This window comes from Protopterus annectens, chromosome 15.part0, assembly GCF_019279795.1.
Source record: "Protopterus annectens isolate FY-2018-M chromosome 15.part0, PAN1.0, whole genome shotgun sequence".
Classification (NCBI taxonomy): domain Eukaryota; kingdom Metazoa; phylum Chordata; order Ceratodontiformes; family Protopteridae; genus Protopterus; species Protopterus annectens.
Window position 1 is genome coordinate 630,503,218 of NC_056749.1, and position 18,506 is coordinate 630,521,723.

Below are 18,506 nucleotides of genomic sequence, written 5' to 3' on the forward strand. Positions count from 1 at the left end.
ATCCAATCATCAAGATTTTTCTCGAAGCGTGCTGATGAGGAGCTTATAGATAGGTAGTTTGTTCCAGAGTATGGGAAGTCTCTGGGGACAGGAATTTATCCCTCTAGCATGTTCTGTTTATTGCGGTGACACGGTTTAGGTCCCTACAGCGTGTCTTTGTCGACGCACTTGTTCATCTGGCTCAATCTTGTTTTGTTATCAATTATGTTTTTGGTGTTCCGTAAAATACGTGCACATTACAGCGGTCAGTTGTGCTGAGGTCAGGATCATTTCTGGCTCATATGTCTTCTGCAAGAAGCTGCTTGCTCTCCTGGTGTCCTGTGGGTTTTTGAAAGGATCTCTGTGTTCTTGTCATATCCAAGGGAGCGTCAAAAGGTAAACTGGGGTTGTGCGTCTCTCTCATACTACTCAACTGTCAGCTTTTCGCAGACTGTCATGCATTTTAGCCTGTAAATGTTGGTATGGTCTTCATATAATTTGTAGTTTTATGGCAAATCATTCATGACTAAAGTCAATAAATAATACCATAGATTTGCTTTACCCTTCATAGCCTTCAGAAAATGCAAAACATATTACAGCAACTTTCAAAGTCTATCAGAGTATTATTTAATATCTGGCCAGGTTTGGGTGTTTTGCCCCCCACCCCTCCATTAATTTCGGCGTTGTTCAGATTTCTTGCGCTTAGAGGCTTTGTGTGCGTGTGTGAGCGAGCGCCAGCGATGGGCGTCTTATCTCTGAAATGTCCAGGTTTTTGACATATTTTGGTGTGTGTTCTTCATAAAATTTTTGTTTTTTTTTCCGGGCAAATTACTGGAAAGGATAAACTGGGTATTCCATGAATGAATGAATAAAATATCAGCCTCAGTTAAAATCACTGCACAAGCCTAGCCACTCTCAATAGTGAAATATTGTAGCAGTAACAACTTGCATGCGATTCCACTAAGGTTAACGATTAATCCAGGGGTCAGTGCAAGAAAAAAAAAAAAAACACGGGTAAACCAAAATGGGGCCCGAAGGAGGGGCAGAGATTTGGGTGTGCGCGTCTGAATGTTTATAAGGACTCTGACTGAAAACGGATAGGCAGCGTGTTCATTAGGAGTTCAGCAACAACAGCTGTAAGCTTTCTTAAGTTTTTATTGGATGTTATTGCAGTTGGATACAAGGGGAGATTAAAGGTAAGAGCGCACACACCCGTTGATATAGCAGGCAAGCTAGCAGGAGCAGTCTCATGATCTGTAAGCAAACATAACATTTGTATGCTTGTTTTGATATTTACAGGGTTGTTCAACTGTGCAAACGGTTCTCAAGAAATAGAGTAGGTGCTACAGTGGAATGCACCTAAGAGAGTATATTTGATGTAGATTTAAACTGCGCGACTACTCTTTTTATTATTTGCTATTATGTGCCGGTGCGCATTTATTTAGTTATTTAGTGTGTGTGTGTCGGTGTGAGAGTTGCTTGTACGTCAAACAGAAGTAGACCCTAAGGGATTTGCTAAAGTTATAGGAACGACAGACATTTTCTAACAACAAAATGTTCACGAAATCAGCAAAGGTTATCAGAACGACAGCCATTCTTTTGTTAGACGTCATAGTTTTTGTACCTTTCTACTCGCCTTTTGTTTAAAAGCGCACACCTGTCCAACTATTGCCCCGCATACACAAATGCACGTGTCATTTTCAGCTGCTTCCCTTTTAACAAACCCAATAAGGCTATAAGAGTATCCATATCCCTTACCATGTTTTGTATAGCAGACATAAGACAGTTGAAGATGTTCCGGGCATTCTTCCAGCTTTCCCCAATTACGCAGATTTTTGGCACATATTTTTAGTCTGTTCTTCATAAAACGTGTGGCTTACTTGACAAATCATTGAGGAATGGAATGATGGGATCACTAGATAATGACAGATATTTACGTTTCAAATTTCTTAACCTTAGAAAAAGTTTGTCCTTCATTTTGCGTCTTTGCCCTCCTCTCCCACCATACCCCCTGCCGAACTGCGGTTGAGAGGTATGCATTAGTGCTCAATGACCCCTAATGTTTCTGAAAGATATGGGGGAGCATACTGAAGATGTTTGGCTTCATCTAGTGGATGGTGCTGCTATGTCCTTGCAGTACAACCAGTGCCAAACATCTCCACGTTTTGAGCGCGTCTCCTAATTTATTCATTCATGCTTTCCCGTAACCTATTTTGTAGGTCATTTTAGTGCTTGTATGCTATTGCAGTAAATGCTATAATTGTTTTTTTTTTTTTACTTTTTTGGCTATGGCATGCAGTTATTTGTCTGTAACAGACCTTGGTCTTTGAAAAGGGTGTAGCTATAAAAACAATGAATAATAAACCATTTTAGTCTTTTTAGTTTCTTTTTTTATTGTCTGTTGTAATAAACTCTAGCAGAATTTCATTAAGGCAGCTTTATAATCTACTTTTGTGATTACCTTGTCGTTTTTTTTTTTTTTTTTTTTTTTTTTGTCTGAGTCCACAAGTGCTAGTTTGAAAGAAGAGATGTTGGTTTCAGGACTGCATTCCACTGGCATGTAGTTACAGTAAAATTATGGCAGACCACAGATGACATGCCTTTAAAACTGAATGAGCATTCATGATTTTGGCATTTGCTAAGGCAAAATGTGTGTTCATAGGTTCATAGGTAGGTACTAGGCTATCTGCATTTATAAGCCTAGCCAGAATGTGTTGGCTTTTGCCACCCCCTTAGATTAGTTCTCTGTGCCTCTGTCCAGCAGAGCCACTGAAGTGATCCCCGGGGTAAACTTTCTGTTTCCCATCCACTCGTCAAGGTTTCTTTTGAAGAGTGTTAGTGAGGAGCTCTGCCTAATGTAGATTGGAATCTTGTTCCCAAGCATGGGAAGTCTCTGGGACAGGAATTTATCCCTCCAGCACGTCCTCCAGCATGTCCTATTTGTTGTTGTGAGGTTTAGATCCCTAGAACGTGTGGCTCAAGGGAATAAGGTTTTCTTTAGGTGGAGCATGTCCATCAGTTCTGGGTTGGACATGACCTTGTATGTCAGGCAGAGATCACCTCTGAGTAGGTGGTATGCAACCGAGTACAGCTGGAGTTTCTTCAGTTGAGCTGCATAAGGCATCTGTTTGAGGCCAGTGATCCTCTTGGTGAGGTACTTCTGTGGTCTTTCCAGCTGTTGTAGGTGTCTTGTAAGGTACATTCCAAATAGGGTGCTGTACTCTATGATGGGTCTGATGAGTAGAGGGGCACAATGACCTCGTTTGATCTGGATGCAAACCCTTTTGTGATTAGGTGGGCCACATAGAAGGATTTTCTAACCACTTTGGATATGTGATTACAATCTACTTGGGTCCCCAGATCCATTATTACATCTTCCGTATTTAGGGGACTACCACCTATGTGGTAGTTTGTGGGCACTTTGTTTTTTCCAAATGGAATGACTATGCACTTGGCATTTAGCTTGAGGCCATGATTTTGACACCAGGTATCCGTCTCAGTGAGACCCTTTTGGAGGATGTCTGTGTCAGCTAGAGAGTCAATTATAGCCCCTAGTTTGCAGTCGTCTGTGAACTTGGTCAGCCATAGTCGTCCTACTCTTACCTGTACCTCTGAGAAGTATATGCCGAACAGGAGGTGGATGGTGTATTCGTTTATTATGTTGGACAATTTAGTTGATGGGTAGTTGATGCTTCTAAAGTTGTAAATACCACTGAAACAGAATTGGAACTAAATTTGCCACCAAAGTTGTGAGGCTGACAACGTATAAATTATAACATAATGACTATGCCTATGAACATTATCTGAAACACAATCAGAAGATATCCTAAGTTTGGTCTATGATTCATAATTAAAGCCAGTGAAATTTGTATTCTGAACTCAAACCTCATATTGTTGCCATCTTTTGTTTAAAAAAGCTCATATCTTCCCAAGTGTTTCCCTTATATATATATATATATATATATATATATATATATATATATATATATATATATATATATATATATATATATATATATATATATATATGTGTGTGTGTGTGTGTGTGTGTGTGTGTGTGTGTGTGTGTGTGTGTGTGTGTGTGTGTGTAAAAACAGTCATCATTTTCAGCAATTGCATATCCAACCATAAAGGACTGTTTTAGAGTAGTCCTGTCTTTCATAACCTTCTATTGAATGTGTGTTGTCATTAGTTTAGGTAGTTTTAGATGTTCGGATTCAGTCAGCCATAATGTTTGAGTTACACAGAAGAAGAATGCTTATTTCAGTACACCGAATATGTCTGGTCACATTTTTTTATGTGCCTGATAACTAGGCTGTGTACATTAAACTTAATAGTAATAAAACTAAACATTAAAGACACAATAGTTTGCATAAAACAAGTGACTAAATGATGATTAAGCAATCAAACTGTCTTTGAGGTAGTGATTCACCAGCTCATAAATGTTAAGGATGGCTGGAACATGTTCATGTTTAAACCACATCTCCCAATGCATTCATTCACACATTTTGTTTCCCATAGTTTGTAGGAGTGTCATTTTGAGTTCTTACACTACTGTTGCAATCATTATCATTTTGCTTACTTTCTGGTTCTATCATACACCTATTTGCTATTAACCTTAGTTTTATTAAACTGTTTTAGCAATATTGATACTTGGCAATAAATCAAGTTTTTTTTCTTTATGTAGTGCCTTTAACTGATGTGGCAACTGCTTTGATTTTTTTTTATTCTGTCCTGTGTGCTCTGTCTCTCTTACACACACATACTCAGTCTTTTTTTCTTTTATGTTTGTTGTAGTAGAGTGTACATGACTTTATGAGATATGCTTTTCATTTGCTTTTGTGAAATTGTGTCAATATATTGTGTCTTGTTTGCATCCACAGCAAGCCTGGCAGTTAACACATATGACTCAGGCAGTGGGCTCTTGATGAGTTGCTTTCTGAAATCTAAGGTTTGATTCCCCCATTCCCTAGTTGCTTCCTGTGAGTCACAGCAACCCACTTAATCAGACAGTGCTCTAGAGCAAGTGAGAGACTGGATTAGACTCCACAATGGTCTCCTTGACTACATGCCACTTAACCACTTATATAAAAAAAAAAAAAAAGTTACTTTTATTTTTCTAATGCAATTCATTTCAAACAATTTTTATTTAGTAAGTATGAAATGAGTAAGGACTAAGACTTGATAAGGTACGATTTGTGCTGTGATGAAAACATGCCTTATGTCAGGATAGAGAAATACATTGTACCAATATGTGCACTTTTCTTCAGCATGTTCCTTCAAATGTTTTTTGTGAGAGCTTTTTACATTGTGACTTATCAGTTGCTTGGATTGTGTGAGCAGTTAGTGCATTTTCAGTAATTTTTTTCACTTTTTCCCATTGTATTGCAACTGTGAAGTTATATATATATATATATATATATATATATATATATATATATATATATATATATATATGTACAGTATGTATGTATGTGTTTGTGTGTGTGTTTGTATGTATATGTATGTGTGTATATATATATATATATATATATATATATATATATATATATATATATATATATATATATATATATATATATATGGGTCCATATTAATTGAACAAAGTTTTCTAACTTCGAATACCATATGGGTGACATCATATGGTCGAAGTTAGAAAACTTTGAATACTGAAAAAAAGAAAAGACTAAACCCTAAACTAAGGGCTGTAGGCAGGGAGGCAAGCCCCCCATGTGAGGGGTGATAGTGGATGATAATCTTACATTTGATCTGCATATACAAAATTGCATAAGAAAAACTCAAACTAGGGATGCTTTACAGAGCCAAAAACTTCCTCACCGACACAACTAAGACTACACTTACCACTACTTATCTCTTCCCCAGTCTTCTTTGTCGTACTCCCAGCCTTACTAACCTCCAGGCTTCACAAAAATTAAAACTTAAACAATGCAATAACAGAGTTGCTAAATTTGCAGCACACATCCCTTTCAAAACCCACCACTGTATAGCACTGAAAAGCCTAAATTGTTTAGAACCACCATGTCAACTACCATATACACAACTTGTTAGCACCTATAAAATTATCCAGCATCCATTTGACTGTCCATCACTAAAAAACATTCTAAACAGCTATGTTCCGAATTGGTCATTGTGATCCAGTGACCAGAAACTCCTGTTTGTCTACAAACCTAGCAGAACTGCTGGGCATTGTTATACTCGTACAAGGTTGCTAAGGACTGGAACTCCTTACCTATATCCATCATATCCCTCCCATCTTTCAGAACTGCTCTGAAAGACTTCTAGCTTAAATCTGGCTCTGTTCTTGCTGAAAACAAGGATAAATGTGAACAAGTACCTTTTCATTCCTTATACCTCCTTACTCTCTCTTCAACACGTACTTCCTTACTGCTATCTAATTCTCTTCCCCTGACTTTCTCTCTAAAATATACCTTAAGCCTGTTTTTCCCTCACTTCATATTGCAATTCCCATTTGTATTAGACTAACTTACCTTTAATTTCTTTACACACGGAATACATTTCTCTATATATAAAACCATAGTAAACCAAGAAAGTAGATGTGGTGAGATGTGGCTGTTGAGCAGGGCTGGGATTAGATGTTGAAGAATTCTTGGTTAGAGATGCTATACTGTCTATAAAATAAGAGTTTAGCTGTATTTCAGTTTCGAGTGGTGCGTTATCGGGAGAGGGGTTTATACTGAATTTTTGGCTGGGATGTAAGATTTCTTTAATGAATGTCCAAACTTTTTTTAGGGTTGTGTTTAGTATTATGAACATTATTGTATTATAGTTTTTGCCTATTTATTTGGTTTTTGTTATAAAGATACTGAAGTATTTTATGTTTTTGTCATTCTTTCCATGCTTTTTCTCTATCCTACATTAGCAAGTAAAACAGGTTGGCTGTCATTTCTGGAGACAAAATAACTGACATAGGTAGTATAGTGTACAGGTCAAGCAAAAGGGGACAGTGACCAACTTAGTAAGAGGTCCTTATTGTGCACAGACTATTACACAGACTCTGTCACAGAGCAGGCATGTATTTAACTGATTAAAGGTAATACACAGCAAGGGTCTACATGCTAAATATGCTTACATGAGACAATGACAAAGTTGTCAGTTAACTTGTAAGTGTAGGGCCTTGTGGCAGAGCTCCTGCAACATCGATGTCAGATGTAGAGACCACAGACTCTGCTCTACGAAGGAAGATAATGACATTGTTTTATAAAATTAAGCCACCAGTGGACATCACATATGAATTATCTTTTCATCATTACCGCTACAGAATGGGACACTTCTACAGGTGTTTTTCTTCCATCAAATTGATGTTGTAAAGAAAATAGCAACAGAAGAAACTTTTTTTACCTACTATGAACATTGGAATAAGCTGATTCTTATATATTACAATGATAAGGTATGCTGTAAAATCCATTTGTATGATAAAGCAATACAGTAAGAGATGGTATACATAAAAAACACATTCGTGTATGGCTTAAAGCACAAGTGGAAAGTACTTTGACCTCCCATGAGTAATTCATTAAGCAATAATTTATTTATTTACTTTTACTGACCGAGATAGTCCCACTGTACATACCTTGTTTTAAAAGGACTACAAAGTGGTATTCCTACTGGCTAGGAGAAAGTTGGCCTGAACATGAGGGATAAGTATTGTAGGATCTTTTACAGCCAACTGAGATACCTCTAACTTGGATATATGGGATCTCAGTTTCACATGTCATCTGAAATCTGAAGAATGGCACAGCAAATTATTTTCACCCCAATGTAAGTAATACAATATAAATCTAAGCACCTGTTATGGGAAGTGAACCTACTATTTTCTGTGGAGGCTCAATTTCAACCAAGAGACTAATTGTTCTTGCAGGAGGGTGCAAGTCCCACCATACCCCCCACCTTACCTTGACGCTGCTGTGCAACTGCTTACTTATGATAGATTATTGTTTCCCTGATTGTCACTTACTTGAGACATTCCCTGTGTAGAGTGTCCTGAAGACTGAACGTCAATGGGTCATTTTACCAAAAACATTGAAATAATACCCTACAAATTTCTATAGCTATTTAGCAACAATGTCCTTTTTATGGATCTACTTCACATAATTGAATTTTCACTTACCCGAAACTTAAAAGGACATGATGACTTCTCCAAAAACTTACTTTCATGAACACTCGGATAACTGCAGTTTTACAGAAAGGAACCACTTGGCCACCACGACAAAATAAACTGAAGCAAAGAATGTTTTCTGCTCTGCTTACAGGGCCACTTGGCCACCACGACAAAATAAACAAACTGAAGCAAAGAATGTTTTCTGCTCTGCTTACAGGGCTTGGCTAACTGTGTTTGCTAATATTTGCTATTTCTGTACAAACTATTGCATTTACTTTTAGTGCTACATTAGTTGTTTAAAAGTAGTATCTGCTCTGCTTTCAGGGCTTAGTCAACTGGGAATACTGTTATTGCTATACTGGTTATTTCTTGTCTGTATTATAACTCACTTATCCTTCTGATTTCTCTAGGGTTTTTCTAGGTCTGGTCTCTCGTATGTCTTTTCTTACTTTCTTAGTATAACCTTTTGTATGTGTTCCCTTTATCTTTTGCAGCTTGTCCCGATGATGGTTAAACACTCTGTGGTCATCCCCTGCCCAACAGACTCGCCCAGCAAGATACCTTGTGAAAGTGTTATACATCTGCTTGTTACCTGCCTGAAGCAGCTCCAAAAACAAACTAAAAACCACAGCTTTCTAGCTCAACTGTAGGTGTTCCTTCTACTGTAATGGATCCACATTTTGAATGTGTTTTAAGACCACCTGATTTTTAAAAAGTGAACTGCTCCTTATTTAAAGTATTACTACAGGGCAGGTGAGCATACATGCAGGTTAGTTTTTCTGGCTGTAGTAACTTACTTTGGCCCCCAGAAAGCATCACAACGCCAGCAGTCAACCATATTCCTTGCTGTTTTAACTAGCAATAGTACTAATAGCTTTTAGTTTAATGTTATTTTAACTCAATAGTTCCAGTATATGTAGGTTTAATGTAGCCAGCCACATTCTAGAGTGTTGAACCCCTAGTATGCCTTCTGTATCCTTTGTCTCCTGTTTTTATATTTATATCTGCAACATTTTCATCTCTGGCTTGCTCTCTTCTTACCTCTTCAGCTCTGATTTTCACAGTTCCTTTCCGATTGTTATTTTCAGTGCTGTTTCACACTGCTGACCTGGCCTTGTTAGTACTGGGTCCAACCAGCCAGGCCACTGTGACATCCATCTCCACTCTCTCTCCACCCCTCCCCAGTTTCTTTCACTTTTCTTTCCAACCCCTCGCCCATGCTCTTTAACATTCCCTTCCTTCCTGTGGTGCCATCTTTACCTCTCTGAACCACTCTAATCCTTTCCCTGTACCACTGCTAGAACGACCATTACCCCCCTTGCATGCTTTCCTCTGAACTTACCTTCCACTCCACTGATTGTGCGTGTTATTTATTTATTTATTTTTTTGTTCATTGACGTTGATTCTTCCTTCCCTTGGCTCTACCTGCTCTGTTTGCCCTGCGGGCTCAGTCCGCTTCCCACCCACCCCAGTACCTCTACACTTCTACTTAGCTAGCCACTCCCACCACTTCCACTATCCAATCCAAAGTACCCATCAAACCCCCAAAATCCCCTCCCACAGCTCGCCCATTAAAGTGTGCCTACCCTTCAGAATTTACTGCCAAACACTACTTATCCTGATAAACTACCAAACAATTAACCTAAACTATAATCTCTTAATAAAATAAACTAACTTCCCAACTTAACTCACCCCTTACTACCATCCTAAAACCAACATCATGACCCTCAAGCCTCTATCCCTACTTACTCAAATAATACTTCTAATTACCTTAACTTACCTAAACCATCACCCAACCTACTAATGCAAACCACCCCCTATTTCACACCACTACCCCATTCTCTACAAAGTACACATTTACTGTTACCCTTGTATCTCAGTCTCTATCCCCTCAACTCTAGCATGCTCTTCCCCTATAGACTCCTACCTAACTCTAAAAACACTTCTCCCAACTATACTAATCTAATGTTCACAGAACTGTCTACCTGTATACTACAATCCAAACAAACCAAATGCCTCAGCCATCATCTTATCTCTATCCTTCTCTCCGGGGACATCCACCCAAACCCAGGCCCCTCTACCACACTGCATCCAGCCCCCGAAGCAACAGGCAACCCCCCCACTTCTCAGCTCTAAATACTCAGAGCCTATGTAACAAAATTCCAAACCTTCATGCCTGGCTTCTACATAACCAGCCCGATATTCTCTCCATTTCAGAAACCTGGCTAAAGCCCTACATAAAAGATTCTGAATGAACTCCTCCCAACTACTGCATGTTAAGGAATGACAGAACACAAAAAAGGGAGGTGTAACACTCTTTTACTCGGCATCTCTCTTAGTCACCCCTATACCAAACCCTTTCCCAAATTTGTCAAGGCAGAAATGATACCAGCCCTACTCCAGCATAAACTCATATTGTTCTCTCCCTCTATATTCCCCCTGGAGACCATATCTCATCCCTTGAAGATATTCTCTCCTGGGTCTCTACCAACATTACTCACGAAACCATAATCCTGGGGGACGTGAACATAAACTGGGCCACAATCCAATCTCCCACTAACTCACTCAATATTAACTTCTGTAACTTTACACAATTAATCAATTCCACTACCAGGCCTTCCAAGAACTTCATTACTGGAAGTACAGTAGACTGGGTTCTAGTATTCCATCCTCACTATATCTCTGGTGGTATTCTCCCAGACCCACTAGCTGACCACTTCCCCACTTTTGCCTGCCATCTCCCCTCTTCCATACAACAAACTTGCACCTATATTTCCCCTCGCTGCCTGAAAAACTTCAATTCTGAAACCTTCTCAAATGCACTAAAAAGTACAAACTGGAACCCATTAAAGACTCTTCCACTAGAAAATGCTCTCTCCTACTTTAACTCTACTTTCACAAACCTGCTCAACTCCTTTGCCCCTCTAAAAACAAAATGTACAAAAAGTAACCCTGTACCCTGGTTAACCAAAAAACCTTAGCTACTGTGTGATTCCATGACAAAGCCTAGACATGTTACCATAAAAATAAAACCACTGTCACCCTTAACAAATATAAAACACTATGAAATAAAGTAAAAAAAGTATTACCTCAGATCGCAAAGCCTATTTCTCCACTCTCCAAACCAACCACAACATCAATCCCAAACTATTTTGGAAAGGAACCTCATCTCTCCTCAACCTGGGGGAAAAAAAATCCCTTGCCCCAACCCAGATGCCTCTGACATGGACTTAGCCACCCAATTTAACTTTCTTCATAGAGTCCATAAGCAAGCTAACATCGTCCTTCACCAACACCTCTGTGACCCCTCCTCAGTGTGCACTCATCCCTTCCTCCTCTAGCATCTCTTGTCCCCAACCTCCACCCTTCTCTATCAATCCATCTCTTTATCCACCATAAAAAAACTTCTCCTAAAATTAAAACCTGGTTCCAATGCCCCTGATGAAATTCCCTCCTACTTCCTAAAAGTAGCAGCAGAAGCCATTGCTCTCCCTATCAGTCTACTAATTAATCAGTCTACTAATTAATCATCTCAGAAAGCCAGGTCCCCCGGCTCTGAAAGAAAGCCTTTATTATTCCACTACATAAAGGAGACAATAATAATGACATTCCAAACTTTCGCCTTATTGCTATCTTATCCCCTGTTTGTAAGCTTCTTGAAACATGTATCCAACAACTCTTACTCTATCTCATCAATAACCATCTTCTTACTGCCACACAGCATGGATTTTGACCCAGTGATTGCACCCTCCACTGCCCTCCTCTCCTTCCTTGAAACCATTAACAAAGCCTGCGATTCCAGCCATTCCATGTCCACCCTTCTCAACCTCTCCAAGGCATTTGACACTATTTCCTACAACCTACTTCTTAATAAACTCTCCAAACTAAACCTATCCCCTTCCTGTACCAAGTGGTTCTCCAGCTACCTCACAACCAGACAACAAGCAGTCAAATCGAATAAAGCCACTTCACCCTTCCTTAATACTCCCACAGGTGTCCCCCTAGATTCCATTTTAGGCCCCCTACTATTCAATATATTCATTAATGACTTCTACCAAGCCATTCCAAACTCCAGCTCCAAATCTCTTCCCTAGATAAACACTCATTCGTAATCACAAGCAAAAACAATACTCCCCTAGAAATAGTCTCTGACACTAAACTACTAGGAGTACTCCTAGATCAACTAAAATTCGACAAACCTTTTACAAGTAAATATCAAAAAAACCCACAAAAAACTTGGTATGCTATACCGCCATAATCATTATCTCTCCTTCCACCAGGCTAGCCAATACTTATTTCATCCCATCCCTCCTATATGGTGCATCTATCCTCACCAACCTGCAGACCTCCCTCAAAACAAAACTCCTTTTGCTATAACAAGATATCAAAATTTGCAATAGGTCAGAGTAATTTCTCACCATTGTAATTCTCTTCAACTAAACTGGCTTGAGCTACCTAACCTCCTCACTTATACACAACTCATCCAAGCATACAAACTCATTTACAACCCCTCTTTGTCCCTCACTAGCCACTACCTTTGAAATGCATGAACCAGAATGACGTCTAAGCAACGGAGCCCGCAAGATTTTTTGCAGGGAGGTGTGCAAACCCAAGCCCCGCCCATGCAGCCCCCCCCCCCCCGCCCATGCAGCCATTCCAGTGTCCCATTACTTGGCTATTTCTCCCCATTTGTCATAGACACTGTTCAAATCTCTCAGTATGCATACTGTTTTATGCTTTACTTCTACAATGATTACAGATATCTGGATTTCATTTACAACTTTTATTTCAGATTTTATAGCACAAACACTGATAGACATTTACTAAACCTAAACAAAGCAATAGTCTTACAATGAAAACAGACTTGGCATTAAAACTTCCCTACCTTTGAAACCCACATTCACTGAAACAGCATCGAAACCCACATTCAACGAACATGCATCTGGCCAGTGGCAGGATAAGTTTACCTTTGGCCTGTTTCCAAATCATAGGCTCCTTGCACACATTTTTAGAACCATGCAAAATTTCTTTGATTCACCTTCCTGACTATTAATTATACTACATAATAATTGAATTATATCCCTTGTATAATACAGCACCACTTGTTAGAGTGTGTTTTAAATTTATAATTCTGAACATTTTTCCTTTAAGCAATGAAACAAATCATATGAACCAATAATGACAACCTCACAAATTCAGAACATTTCAACCATAAAGGGCCACTCAAACTTCTGTCATACAATCCACCAATATCAATCAATATTCAGAATCTCTGCAGAAGTAAAAGTCATCTGAATAATTCCACATTAAAGAGATCTGAAACCAATGAAGAGGTTGTTGCTAGAAAAAACTTTATATTTCAGTCTTTCATTTACAAATTCCGTGCCTGTTGCCCTTGAAGAATAAATTGCCTATGTTACATTAAAATAAATGGTAAGCTGGTATTTTGCAATAGGGATTGAGTGGCAAGCTGAAACACAGGTTCATAGGTATTAGGTGTCTCATCCAAAGGAGGACATACTAAGGACGCTGCAGTACTATACCCCCTTAAAATACAAATGTACATGCTGTAGGACTGGAATTTACAGCCCTTTGCATCAAGATGCAAGTATGCTACCTGCTGTGTTAACACTGCTTTCAAATTCTGTACCACAATAATGACACCATTTGCTAAACAAAACAGTTATACATTTTAAGCAGACTCAGCATGAGCAGCAGTAACCTTTGCTTCCCTTTAAGCTCACAATTCCTTGAAAATACACTTGACAATAAATTCCACCTGCTAGGTCTAACTAGGGCATTTCTCTCTCGCCGACACACACACACACTTAGAAAGTTGCTAGAATAACAGGATTTGTGTTAGAATATATTTTCTGATGGATATCAAATCTGAAACTCAAATGCATGTCATTTATTTAGTAACTTTAATCCTTTGCTCATCCCAGTGATTTGTTAAAAACAGAATTGTTATGAGGAACAGACCAAAAATATAATGCAAAAAAAAAAAAAACACACTTTATTCAGCTGCTTATACACTATTTGTTTCCTCCTACTCTATTACTTCATATTTTTTCTTCTGCTACTTGCTGCTACATGTTCTCTAAAGTGTTCAATTACATCTTTTCTGTTGCATTTATTACTGCGTGTTTATAGCCTGTTGAAATTGTAAGTGTTATTCTAAGCCTCTTAGTTTTGGTTTAAGCACTTGGGCTTTAGGCCTACCCATTAAGAACCTAGAGTGCATGTTCTCTCCCTCACATACTAGTATATCTGGCACTGAGAAGGTTGTCAGTACAATCAGCACACCTCAAACACCACCCACAACTACATAACACACACCAACATATGCAAAGGACAAGGTTCTCATCATAAACAAACCCAAACAAAGGAGACGGAGGCAAAAACACCAACTCCACAACCCTCCACACCAAATACCATGCATATTCCACACACCTGTGTCTCGCAACCACTAAGGCCTAACCATAAACCCAACATTAGTCATTTGAGACTCCATTGTGAGACACAAAGATGTGCCTCTCACCAGGCTGGATAAGGAGAAAGTCACGGTTAGTTTGTCAGGTGTCAGAATCTGCCATATCACACATGCACTCATGTCTCTCAACAACAAGTACTGTTATGACTCTTATCATAGTCCATGTTGGTGTGAACGACTTGAGATGTACCATCCTAGACTATTTAAAGAGAGAGACATGACTGAGCTCGCTGAATGTGTCCCAGGCAAGTATGACCCTAGCCTTAACCAGCATTCTACCATCACCCAGAATGATGCCTCGATACAAACAGAAAATGATCGATTTTTAACAATTGGCTTAGTTTCTGGTGTCATTCCAGGGGGATCCAGTACCTGTCAGCCTGGGAATATATGATCGACAGACCACAATGCTTTGCTAGAGATGGCCTGCATCTGTCCCACTTGGGCTTCAGGCTTCTGGCAAAGGCCCTTGTCTCCCCTATAGTGCTTTTTTTAGGAAAAGTCATGAGGTTGATGCTACCAACATAAAACATTTCAACAAAATGCAAATTAAAGGTCATGCTGCTAAATGCTAGGAGTCTAAACATGAAACTGCACTTATTGCAAGCATTCTTAACCCTGATTCAAAGCTGCGAAGAGCAATCCAGCCTTACCTGGTTTCTCAACCTATCGTACATTCAGACCCCAAACTGTGGGCAGCAAAGCCAAAGGAAGTGGAGTTTCTCTCTCTCTCTCTCTCTCTATATCTATATCTATATATATCTATATCTATATATATCTATATCTATATATATATATATATATATATATATATATATATATATATATGTATGACACACAGCAGACACTCCAGGTGCAGTTAACCATTGATAAGACCACTATTCAAATCATAGCTAGCTACAAGTCCCCAAATTTGACTCAAGATGCCCACTCCACCTATCTACACCTCTTCAAATCTATCATGATTCAACCTTTTACCCTGATTTTGGGTGACTTTAACTACCCAACCATAGATTGGAAAAATTACTCATGCCAGAACACAAATGCCCAGAGATTCCTCGCTTTTATCAATGCAAATGCTTTGGAACAGCTAGTCAATACCCCCAACAAGAGGTGATAATATCTTGGACTTGGTATTAACCACCATGAGTAACCACTGCAGCACCCCCTACAGTATTATCCTCCCTGGCAAGATGAAACCATAAAGCAGTCACTTTCTAAGTCACCATCTCCCCTGACCCCCTCTAGCTAGGGTCAAACAAAAAAACTTCTCCAAAGCTGATTAGTCTCCTGAGGAATGGTATAGACAGTTTCACAGCCTCCTTCCCCTCTGTAGGAACTGGCACCAATATCCAAATCTATACCAAAGTATTATATGAGCATTTATATAGATGCATGGAATCAGAAATACCCAACAGGACAAAATAATCCTCCGCAAGGAAGAGTAAACCTGTCTGGTGGACATCTGCAATAAAGTATATAACAAAAGGAAAAAATTGCAGTCTAGGACCAAGAAGGAGCAGGTGCCCAATTGGAAGCAAGCTCTCCTTAGCCTGAACGAGCAAATAAGAGCACTAGTGAAATCCTGTAAAGCCAACTTAGACTCCAAATTGACCACATCTACTAGAGACAATCATAAGGCCTTCACATATGTCCGCAATCTCAAAGGAAGCACCCAGATCTGTTCATAACTGGTGGTCAAGGACACCACATACACAAATGCTGTAGATATAGCCAACCTACTGGCTGACAGATTCAGCAAAAACTTCACCCCTCTGTCCCCCCCATCAGTAAATCAGGACGTCCTCAGTACCTGCCCCCTCTCCTTTTCTCTAGGGGAACAGATCCTCACTGCCCTCTCAAAGGCAAAAAATACCTGCCCCCTCCCCTTTTCTCTAGAGGAACAGATCCTCACTGCCCTCTCAAAGGCAAAAAATACAGCCTCCATGGGACCTGAAAACATCCCCGGCTGCATCCTACATGAACTCAGGCATGAACTTGTAGCACCATTAGGCCCCCTATTCAACCAAAGCTTGAGTACTGGCTTTGTCACAGCCGAGTGGAGGGCTGCCACTGTCATTCCTTTACACAAAGGTGGAGTGTCCACCGATCCGAAATTATAGCCCTAACTAGCCTGAGCTGCAAGACCATGGAATTGGATTATCATGGGCCTCATTAACAGGGACATTGCCAAACTCCAAACACTCGACCCCACACAGTTTGGCATTGTCAAGGGGAGGTCATGTCTGTTAAATCTGGTTGACTTTGAGACGGTCACCAAAGCATTGGACAAGAGGAAGATGGTGCACACCACCTACCTTGACCTGGCCAAAGCCTTTGACACTATCCCACTCGAGCATAGGGGAAGCCACCTCAAGCAGTAGACCCGAAATGAGCAGCATACCCCAGGGGATTGGTCTTGGGGCCTCTGTTATTTGGGATATACTTCTCTGAGATGCAGGCCAAAACCAGTGGGCTGTGACTGACCAAGTTTGCTGATGACTGCAAGCTGGGAGCGGTTATCAATTCCCCAAGTGATGTGGATGTCCTCCAAGAGGGTCTCACCCAAACAAATGACTGGTGCCAGAAACATGGCCTCAGGCTGAATGCCAAAAATGCACCATCATCCCCTTTGGGGAAAGTGACATCACCACATATCACATTAATAACAACGTCCTAAGCATGCAATCAGTCGTGAGGGATTTGGGCACCCAGGTGGATAGCAACCCGACTTTTGCCCACCATGTTGCTTCCATTGTACGGAAAGCTTTCTACATGGCCCACCTCATGAGTAAATCTCATCCAGGGACAAGGAGGTCATAACATCCCTGCCTTCTTTTCTTATAAGGCCAATTACTGAGTACAATGTACTTTACAAAGCACATGCAGCAGCTGGAGTGACCACACAGAGGTTCCTCAACAGGAGAATCCAGGGCCTCAGCACAGATAGGCTAAAAGCCCTGTCCCTCTACTCAGTTTCATACAGACTCCTCAGATGTGACCCCTGTCTGGCATACAAAGCAATCTCAGACCCTGCCTTGATGGGACTGCTGCATATCCGCAAGTCGAAGTCCACCCGAGTAACACGCATGCGTGACCTCAACCTGGTCTGTGACATCAATAGGACTTGTTGGTGGGACAGCTTTGTATCCCATAGACTCCCCCATCTGTGGAATAGACATCCTCTCCATGTCAAGCAGAGTACCTCATTATCCCTTTATAAGTGCAACCTGGATAACTAGATGGGAAACAGAAAATGCATCCCTGGGATTTTACCTGTGTCTCTGCTGGATAGGGGCTTTGGGTGCTGACTTGTCTAAACATGGGCTAAACTCTTGCCTGGGCTTATAAGAGCCTCAGGGCCAATAGCCTAGTAACTTCCTATGATCCTAAATTATCCACCCAAGTGAGTGATGCCTGGCATTCAACTGTGCAAGGACGCTACCCTATCCCCATCTTGGTGTTTTCCATCCCTTATGTGTCTTTCTACATTCCTTTTAAATTTTCCAACCTTGACCACTATCACTTGTCCATCCCCTGTACATCCCCTATATGTTTGTACTTATCTGCTGTCCTCCCTACCTTTTGTTTTTTCCACTGCAAGTGTCTGTATTTGTCTAGATCTGTTTACATTGGTCTACCTGACCCTGCTGTCTGCTCTTCTTTCTCTGTTTCATCTGATACACTTATTTCCTATATATGAAAAAGGGCTCTTTCCAAGAATGAATGCATGAATACATGTATACATACATAATTAATGAATCATCCTTCTTTCCCCAATCCCCTTTCATGCCTTATAGTAATCCTTGTGTCTGTCCCTGCTTTCTGTTCTCCCTTTTATTACTTTCCTATCTATCCCATTTCTTCTCCATTTATAAAAGATGAGTAATAAGTATT

At 40.0% G+C, this 18,506-nt stretch overlaps 1 protein-coding gene across 1 annotated transcript in view; it reads left to right on the forward strand.

The window, feature by feature from the left end:
• The first annotated feature begins 1,005 nt into the window (after positions 1–1,005).
• IL13RA2 (interleukin 13 receptor subunit alpha 2) overlaps positions 1,006–18,506 on the forward strand; it is an 899,966-nt gene continuing 882,465 nt past the window's right edge. The window contains exon 1 of the mRNA XM_044057461.1: positions 1,006–1,175. The gene's annotated coding sequence lies outside the window, so the exon portion shown is untranslated. The remainder of the gene's footprint in view (positions 1,176–18,506) is intronic.